The following is a 9,938-nucleotide window of genomic DNA, read 5'->3' as shown; positions in this document are numbered from 1 at the left end:
TTCTTTTCATATTGCTTTGATCCCTTAGTGCCCAGGTGCCCTGTCTGTCTAGACCCTGCTCTATCTCTTTCTTTTTCACTCACTACTGTGGCCAAGATTTTTGTCAAATTCATCTCTTCACGGTGGTCTCGCCAGTCCTTACTTTCCTCTCTTTCTTTCTTTTCTCTCTCTGCCTTCTCTTCCTCTGTCTCCCTCTTGTGGTACACTTTCTCAGCTTCTTTCACTACATCCCTCAATTTAAAATTTAGTAACCCCTCTATGCACTGTAATTTTTTCCTGATGTCTGGAGCAGACTGCCCAATGAAGGCCATAACTATTGCTGCTTTCTGTTCCTCTGACGCGGGGTCAAAGGGAGTGTATCTCCTATAGGCATCCATTAGTCTTTCTAGGAACACGGAGGGGGGTTCGGTAGGTCCTTGAAGGACTCCTCTTACCTTAGCCAAATTAGTGGGGCATCGCGCAGCCCCTCTGAGACCTGCTACAAGAGCCCGGAGGTAAGCGGATAGCTGCTCCCTACCTTCAGCAGTGTTATAATCCCAGTTGGGGCGAACGAGAGGAAATCCCGCATCTATGGCAGCAGGAGTCTGGACTGATTGTCCTGCAGCATCTCGGACATTTTTCCTGGCTTCCATCTGAATTCTCTCTTGCTCCTCAGTAGTGAAAGGACCTGGAGAAGTTGCTGGCAATCATCCCAGGTGGGTTGGTGAGAGAACATGAGGGACTCAATTAGTCCAATAAGCCCTGTGGGGTTATCTGAAAAGGAAGGATGGTTAGTCTTCCAATTATAGAGGTCAGCAGAGGAAAATGGCCAGTACTGGAGGGGTTGGAGTTGTCCTGGCTCCGGGGGCCCTCTGTACGCTCGTAAGGGGAGAGCCACAGTGGAATCTGGGCTCTCCAGACCCCTCCGACTGTGAGTCCCCCGTGCTGGTCCCTGGGGGCACTCACAGTGATGGGGGGACCAGGATCATCCTGACCCTGATATGGGGGAGGATTGTGGTGCATCTCGGGCCACTCAGGTGGATTTTTAATCTCAGGATAAATTTGGGTGGTGCTGATGGCGCAGCTTCTGGGGCCAGAGGAACTCTGGACTCAGAAGTTCAGGTTTTTAGGGCTAATGCACTCGGAGGGGTGGTATGTTTCTTCAAAACCCAAGGTTTTACCCACGGCGGTGGATTCTGCACTAAATCCTGCCACACGATGATGTATGGCTGTTGGTCAGGATGCACGTTTGGTCCTTCCTGGAAAACAAGATCTTTAACCGCCAAAATGATTAAGTCAAATCCTCCCTTTGGTGGCCAACCGACTCCCAGAGTGGGCCACTCAGAGTTACAGAAGGTTTGTCAAGGTCCTTTTTTAACGTTAACAGAGAGATTATTAGCCCTGGTTATTACTTCAGAAAAATGTCCTAAAGTCAGGGAGAGGGGTGTCCTCATATTCTGTCCCATATTAGTCGCCCACAGAACACAGCAGACACTCACAAGAAATACAAGACACAAAAGAAGCTCTCTTTGCGACAACCAATTGAAAGCTACTTCAGACGGGAGAGCCCTCTGGGCCCCTCCTCTCTGGTGGGACACTCTAAGTCCCTCAGATGGACCAGAGACATTAAAGCCTCTGGATCCGTATTCCACCCAAAGGGATGTCTCCCTAGGGCTGTGACTCGTGGTTTTTTCAAGCACGTCTGCTTCGCCACAGTCACAAACTGAAAGTAAGCTGAAAATAAAACAGACTTACGAACACACAGGTTTGGCGGTGCCGCACAGACAAAGAAACAAAGAAATTTTAGAGGATCCTCTTACCTCCAAGTGGCTGACTGGCGGGTTGCAGGGGTGGCTGCTCGATCCCGGACAAGAGAGCCCACAAATGAAAGACCCCAAACTAGGGCTTTTCCCAGACCGGGCGTGACCCTGAGCAACTCACACCAGATCCACTCGCTGCAATCACAAGAGGCTTTATTGATGAAGCTTCAGGACAACTTGTATCTCATGCAGGAGACAGGGAAGTCGACCCCGAGCCCAAAAAAGCAAGGGAATTTATACAAGGTCTAGGGGTTCTTTGGCGTGGAATTAGCTCACTGGCTCTTTGGAAAAGAAGTTCAATTTTAGGTCAGTTACCTGCTGCTGACGTTAGTTAAAATATGGTTTTTGCCAGTAATTGTTTTTTCAGTTTGTGGTCAGCTAGTTCCTAGAACACAAACATTCACACAAGATCAAAGGTATAGGTTCTTACAATACTTGGATGTGGGTACATTGTTTAAAAATTTTCCTTTCACTCTCTCCTTTCTTTCTTTTTCTTGTTGTGTACTATTGGATCAGCTATGATTGGCACAGGAGAAGATTAGCTCTCCTTCTCCAGCAAAGCATCTGGTCGATTCAAACTGCACACCTTTGAGATTGCAGCACAGCTTCTTGCCACTAGGCCACCAAAGCACCTCAAACCTGTAAATCTTGACAGAAGTGGACAGCTTCATTTTTCTCCCCAGGAGGGGCTCAGTGGACTCAAACCACCTTTTGGGTTGGGAGCCAAATGCTTTACACCCAAGACCCCTTAAATATATATTCACACAGCTCCCCCTCCCCCCCGCCCTGTAATGAGAAATCAGAAGAATGGGCTATTCTTCCTGGGATTAACTGCCCTCTGAAAACTCACCAGAGGGTCAGCTATGGGTCAGTTCCAACTCTACGGCACACAACAACAACAACAATGAGAAATATGTATAAATGCACAATCATGTGCCAGCATTTTGTTGTCAGGATGCAGTCTTCATTTTACAGCCTGGATCTGAAGGGTGTGGAGTGTTAGCTTACCACTCACTATCAATGTATGATTTATAACTGCATTCTTTTTTTAAAAAAATAAAAAAAGAAAAATGAGTATTTATTGATAAAGTCTAGATTTCTTCAGAAGTTACTAATGGGTCAATGGTAAATCATGCAATATTAACTTCACTCCCAAGCTTTAGGTACACACTGGGCAAGAGCTCTGAAGGGGAGAAGAGGTAGGCCATGAGTGCAAAAGGGAAGGCAGCCAGAGCAGTGGGCTGGGAGTGCCTTTCAGCCCCCTGTCCAGAGGGGAGGGAGGGCTCCTTAACTGGAAGTACTGATTCCACGGACAGTAGTCCAGCTCCAACCCCCGTTATAATAGAGGTGGAGAGGACATGCTGCTGGAGAATGAGATGAATACCTCATAGACTTCTTGAAGGAGGTGAAACCCAGTATGAACTCCGAAGTAGAGGGAAATCCTACAGAGAGCAGTAGAGCGAGCATCTACTTAAGGAATAAGAAAAAGGCCTGTTCAGCTAGAGCAAAGAGCCTATGGCAGCCATGAGGGATCCAGGTGGATCCTAAATTCAGCACAATCTATTTGCATGTCCTTTACCCACCTATACTGTCAGATATGCAGTTAGTAAATGGTAAGGGGGATCTGAAGCTCATTACCAAGTCAAAACCTCACTCATGTCATTAATTCCAATTAATAGTGACCCTGTAGGACAGAGGAGAATCCCCCCTCCTTTAGGTCACACCTGTAGAACCATCCTCATCTGTTTTGCAGTTTAATAGTCTACTTAGAAACAAGTTGTTCTGTCTCAGCCCCTCCCACCCAGGAAAACTCCTGGCATGCCATTCCCACCCAGTTGCCTCCCATTCAACTCCAGTTATAGTATAAAAGCACCCTTGCACTTCCTCTTGCTGCTCTTCTTGTGCAAGCAGGTAGGGCCCCTCTGGAGCCCAGCTTAGTAACCTGGCTTGATTGCAGAGATTGCCTTTCTGGTGGTCCTTTCTTTCAAGCTTCAAGTAAATATACATTCTGGGGCCGAAACCCAGGAAGGGAGATTAGACACGCTTGCAACCTCAGATGTGGCAGGTGGAAGCAGCTCATGCTGGGCAAAAGTCCCTTGTAAAAAAAAACGTCAAGGGACTCTCATCCCCCCTCACAAATGGCTTAGGGTCCAAATGGCTTAAATGTCAGCAAGCTTATGCCATGAGGGACCTAGTCCTAATCTTCTATCTTGCTCCCTTTTTCTCTAAAATGACTCTTATACCACGTTGCAACTTCGGTTCCCTTGCCACTTTCCTCTGTGCATGCTACACTGGACAAAATTTCTGGATGGTAAAACTTGACCTCCAGTCTCCTAGGCACCAAGGTTAGAGATACCTTGCTGTTCCTCTTTTTCAGAACAAGAGCAGATAAAAGTGGATAAGAAATTTGGAGTCATCTATTTTCTTTACTACTTACCACCACTTGGAACCTCAGCTCTCCTACAGGAACTTCTGGTGGATTGCCCTCCGTCTTCCCCAGTCCTGTCCTATTGCCAAAACCCAACACAGGAACACAGCCCTCTAAAGCCCCACCAGACAGCCCCTGAGGCTGCCTTTAAAAAAATCTCTCAATCTAGGACTATTTTCCAGTGTCTCCACTGTCCACATTTCACACAGGGTATCAGCTGGGGCCTCAGATTTGGGTAGGTTTTGTCCAGTGTCCTTCAAGGCAATAGTGAACACTGGTGCTTGAGGATCCATGGAAGGAACTTTTGCTGACCCTTCATTTTTCCGAGTTAACAGCTGCATTGCAAAGGTTTTTAGCCAGATTTGGGGCTTCTGATAAGGCTTTGGCTAGGAGGAGGTACTTAGTCCTTGTTTGCTATGAGTCACAAGTGACTTGACAGCACATAACCACCACAACAACACATTTACTGGACAATCAGCTCTTGACATTAGAGGTGTTGTTTGTTGTTGTTATGTGCCGTCGAGTCGCTTGCGACTCATAGCGACCCTATGTACAACAGCCCTAAACTCCGCTCTGTCCTGTGCAAATCGCACTGTCTCTAACACTCCCATCCCAATTATCCCAGTCACTGAATCAATCCACCTCATAGAGGGCCTTCCTCTCCTGCGCTGTCCCTCCACCCTCCCAAGCATGATATCCCTCTCCAGGGACTGGTCCCTCCTCACAACATGTCCAAAGTATGTTAGACGGAGCCTCAGAATCTTTGCCTCCAAGGAGCCACCCGGTTTAACCCTTTCCAGGACAAATCTGTTTGTTTTCCTAGCAGTCCATGGTATTCTCAATACTCTTCTCCAGCACCACAGCTCAAAGGCATCAATTCTCCTTCTATCCTCCCTGGTCATTGTCCAACTCTGATGCATAACAAGTGATTGCGAAGACCATGGCCTGTATCAGACACACCTTCGTGTCCAGAGAGACACCATTGCTCTTCAGTACTTTGGAAAGGTCCCTAACAGCAGACTTTCTCATGGCAATGTGCCTTTTAATTTCCTGGCTGCTGGTGCCAAGACTGTTGACTATGGAGCCAAGCAAACTAAAGCTGTGTACAATCTCAATCTCTTCACCATTCATCCTGATGCTGCCAATTGGTCCAGTGGTGAGAATCTTTGTCTTCTTGACATTGAACCTCAATCCATATTGCAGGCTGCAGTCCCTGACACTCTGCAGCAGGCGCTTCAGGTCCTCTTCAGTTTCAGCAAGCAGGGTTGTGTCATCCGCATAACGCAGGTTGTTGATAAATCGTCCACCAATCTTGACCCCACATTTCTCCTCATAGAGCCCAGCCTCCCAGATAATGTTCTGCATATAGGCTGTAAAGGTATTGAGATAGGATGCATCCCTGGCGTACACTCTTCCCAATTTTGAACCATGCAGTGTTCCCTTGCTCTGTTCTGACGACTGCCTCCTGGTCCAAGTATAAGTTTCGCATTAGAACGATCAAGTGTTCTGGGATTCCCATTCTTCTCAGAGTCAGCCATAAGCTTCATAAATTGGAACAAGGCCCACAAACACCACAGGTTTAGGCAAAATTGGCTAAAGAAAAACAAACAAGGACTAAGTGGGGACACTGGAAAATAGACTGCCCCCAAGAGAGATGACTCCACACGTGGAGTCAGCCTGATGCACCTGCATTTCCCCTGTTGAGCCTTGACTGATGGGGCCTAGGTTTTACTGACCCTGCTAGCAGTGAGTCCTCAGAGCCTAGGGTCTGATACCTAGGATGGTATCTCTTTTTTAATTGATACCAGGGCAAACTACTGAGTCCTTCACCTTGCTCTTCTATACTTAGACCAAGAGGCTTTGTGCAAACAGAGCAAGGGAACATTACATAGTTTAAAATGAAAGGAGTGCATCAGGATTATATCCTCTCTCCAAACCTATTCAATCTGTATGCTGAGCAAATTATTCTAGAAGCTGGAATCTATGAAGAAGAATGTGACACCAAGCTTACAGGGAGACTCATCAATAACCTGCTTATGCACATGACACAACCTTGCTTGCTGAAGGTAAAGAGGACTTAAAGCACTTGATGCAGAAGATAAAAAATGCAATACTTCAATACAGATTGGATCTCAACATCAAGAAAACAAAAATTCTTACCACTAGGCTAATAGGCAACATCATGATGGATGGAGAAAAGATTGAAGTTGTCAATGATTTCATCTTACTTGGATCCACAATCAACACTCTTGGTACCAACAGTCAGGAGTTCAGGAGACATACTGTATTGGGAAAGTTGGCAGTCATGGACCTATACAAGCAACTGAGGAGCAATGATGTTGTTTTGATGACTAAGGTGTATTAGATTCAGATCAAGTTTTCCCACTCACTTGTTATGCATCTGAGAGCTGGACAATAAATAAGATGACCAAAAAAGAACTGATGTCTTTGAGCTGTGGTGGTGGAGACGAGTACTGAATATCCCATGAACTGCTAAAAGAACAAACAAATGTATCTTGGAGAAAGTGCAGCCAGAGTGTTCCTTGGAGGCAAAGATAATAAAGCTTTATCTCACACACTTCAGGTATTCTGTTAGGGGAGGCTGTTCCTTGGAATGGAGTATCATGCTTGGAAATGTGGAGGATCAGAGAAAGAGAAGATCTTCAACAAGATGGATTGGCACAGTGACTGCTGCAATTGACTCTAGTGTGCCAGGAAGTGTGAGAATGGCACAGGATAGGATAGAAAAGGGGTTCATAGAGTTGTTAGGGGTTGTATTCAACTCAGTGGCACCTAACAACAACAACAATGAGGTGACTGGTCAGTTCTTCCCTCCTACTAAGCATAAATTAAGTAGGTTTAGAGGGAAAAAAAGATAATCTCACCATCATCAAGAAAAGGAGAAGCAGTGTGTCTTTTGGTCAGATTCCTGTGTAGACAGAGACCAAGACCAGAACAGAGACAGGGGTTAGACACTGTTGAACCAGAAATGCCATTCCATAGAGCCAGAGCCAAGGGTCTTCCCCTTGATTTACTAGTAGAGGAGTGGAGGGTATGCACCACACTTGGCAGTACTAAGAGAGTTTTCTAATACTAGTCCATGGTGTGAGGCCAGACTTAGCAATGTTGAAGGCCCAATGAGCATCCCTGAGAAGCTATCTTGATTAAAGAATTGTATTCAGACCATTTCTAGCCTGAATTATAATACGTTACTCCCTTAATAAACCCCATCATTGTATTGGCTGTGAGTTCTCTATGGCCAACAAAATGGATTAGTGAACCTAGAGCAGACCCTGCCTGGTACAAGCAGCTGACAGTAGAAAATTTCAAGGTTTAAATACATCCTGAGGAACTCCAGAAGAAAGGTCTGCTATCTACTTCAAAAAAAGCAGCCATGGAAACCCTCTGGAGCAGAGCTCAGCTATGGAACAGAGGGTGCTCTGAGTCAGTTAACTCACTGGAAATATGGAAAAGCAGTGTTGTGTGAAAATAGAAGATGATCACATTAGAGCACAAAATGGAGAATGACTCAGGGGGTGGGGGTGGGGTGGGCGGGGAGAAAAGTGCAACAATGAATGAATGGAATTTCAAAATCTCTGTAGATGTTCATTGAAATAAAAAAAATAAAATAAAATAAAAAATTAATTTAAAAACAGAAAAAATGGAGAATGACTACATCATCACTGCATAAAATTGCCACACTTCATGATAACTGTCAAACTACTGAGAATCATGCCCTAATCAAGTTGACACATAACCTTACCCATCGCAGCCAGTGTCACTGTGTTGACACCTTGGCATTACTTACTTCCAACTTACATCTAGTAGGAGAGTAGCTGCGTTTTTTGGTTGTTGTTTTTGGGTTTTTTTACTATGGTGGTAAATGAGAAATGCTAAATAGCAAGACGGTCAGCAGATTAGGAGTTGTTGTTGTTGTTATTTGCCATTGAGTCACTTGTGACTCACAGTGACCCTATGTACAAGAGCCCTAAGTACTGCTGTATCCTGTGCCAACCTCGCCATCTCAAACACACTCATTCCCACCACTCCACTCACAGAATCGATCCATCTTATCGAAGGTCTTCCTCTCCTTCGCTGCCCCTCCACTCTCCCAAACATGATGTCCCTCTCCAAAGACCAGTCTCTCCTTGCAACATACCCAAAGTATGTCAGAAGCTTCAGAATCCTTGACTCCAAGGAGCATTCTGGCTTCACCCTCTCCAGGACAAACCTTTTTGTTCTCCTAGCAGTCCACGGTATATTCAATACTCTTCTCCAGCACCACAGCTCAAAGGCATCGATTCTCTATCTATCATCTCTATTCATTGTCCAACTCTCTGATGCATAGCATGTCATTGCAAAGACTACAGCCTGGATCAGGCGCACCTTAGTCTCCAGCCTGATGTCATTGCTCTTCAGTACTCTTAAACGGTCCCTCTCAGCTGACTTTCCCAATGCAATTCATCTCCTGATTTCCTGGCTGCTGTTACCAAGTGTGTTGACTGTAGAACCAAGTAAACTAAAACTTTTCTGAACATCTGATGTGTGCTGAAAGTACTTTAGCTAACTAGTATCCACCACACCAGCCATGACCTATCTAAAAGCAAGGGTCATATAATAACAGATGGCGATTCTTACTTTCCAAACAGGTTAAAATGACTAAAGAATTTGCAGATTTCCACTCACCTGGCCAGTTGCTCTGACACCTAAGCAGCCTCTTACCTGCCTGGGTCCGCTTCTTACTCTGGGCATTTCTTATTAGCTGCTTCCAAATCTCCCTGCCCCTGGAAAAACAGCCCTCCTGAAGAGCTGGGGTTACCTTCAGCTTCCTCTCTTTCTCCAGGGAGATGGAGTTAATGACGGTGAGCTCGATGTAGATGAAGCTGAGCATGAGGAGTAGTGGGAACTGGTTCTCCAAGATAAGGAAGAATTGGTCCTTGATGTAGGGTCCGTGTGGGAACCTCTTCACAAACACCTTGACTCTGTCAAACATCTGGATCATTTTTTTGAGTGATACCATATGATGGCTTTATCCACTGTGTGCTGTATGGCTAGGAAGCCTTCTCTGTAGTACCCTACATGAGAAAACAATGGGTGTCAAGCCTCAAAGATGAGGAAAGAGTGAGAATGTAAATTATATGTCCTCTAAGGGAATAAATGAAAAAATTTTTCACATCTTAATAACAAGAAGACAAAAATTCTCACAACTGAACTGGTACGTAACATCAGGATAAACAGAGACAAGACTGAACTTGTCAAGGTCTAATTTTACTTGGATCTACATTCAATATTCCTGCATGCAGCAGTCAAGAAATTAAATGACATACTGCACTGGGGGGAAAAATCTGTTGCAGAGAACCTCTTTAAAGTGTTAAAAAGCAAAGGACCATGGCTCAAGTCATAGTATTGTCAGTAGCCTCATATGCATGTGAAATTTAGATAATGAAGACCACATAAAGACCAAAAAATGCCTTCTAATTATGGTGTTGAAGAACACGGACTAGACTGTGGATCGGAAGAACAACCACATCTGTCCTGGAAGGAGTGCAAGCAGGATGCTTCTTCAAAGCAAAAATGGATGACCCAGCAATTCCACTACTGGGAATATACTCTGAAGAGACCATAGCTGACATCCAAGCAGATATATGCACACCCATGTTTATTGCAGCTTTGTTCACAATAGCAAGGAGTTGGAAACAACCTAAGTGCCC

General features: G+C 45.2%; 1 pseudogene; it reads right to left on the bottom strand.

Annotated features, from left to right (window-relative positions):
- Positions 1-9,938, bottom strand: part of LOC102876896 — a 165,462-nt pseudogene that overhangs the window by 119,451 nt on the left and 36,073 nt on the right.

This window comes from Elephantulus edwardii, unplaced genomic scaffold, assembly GCF_000299155.1.
Source record: "Elephantulus edwardii isolate Elephantulus edwardi_28Jun2011 unplaced genomic scaffold, EleEdw1.0 scaffold00132, whole genome shotgun sequence".
Lineage (NCBI taxonomy): Eukaryota > Metazoa > Chordata > Mammalia > Macroscelidea > Macroscelididae > Elephantulus > Elephantulus edwardii.
This window is presented reverse-complemented; position numbering and strand designations above follow the sequence as displayed.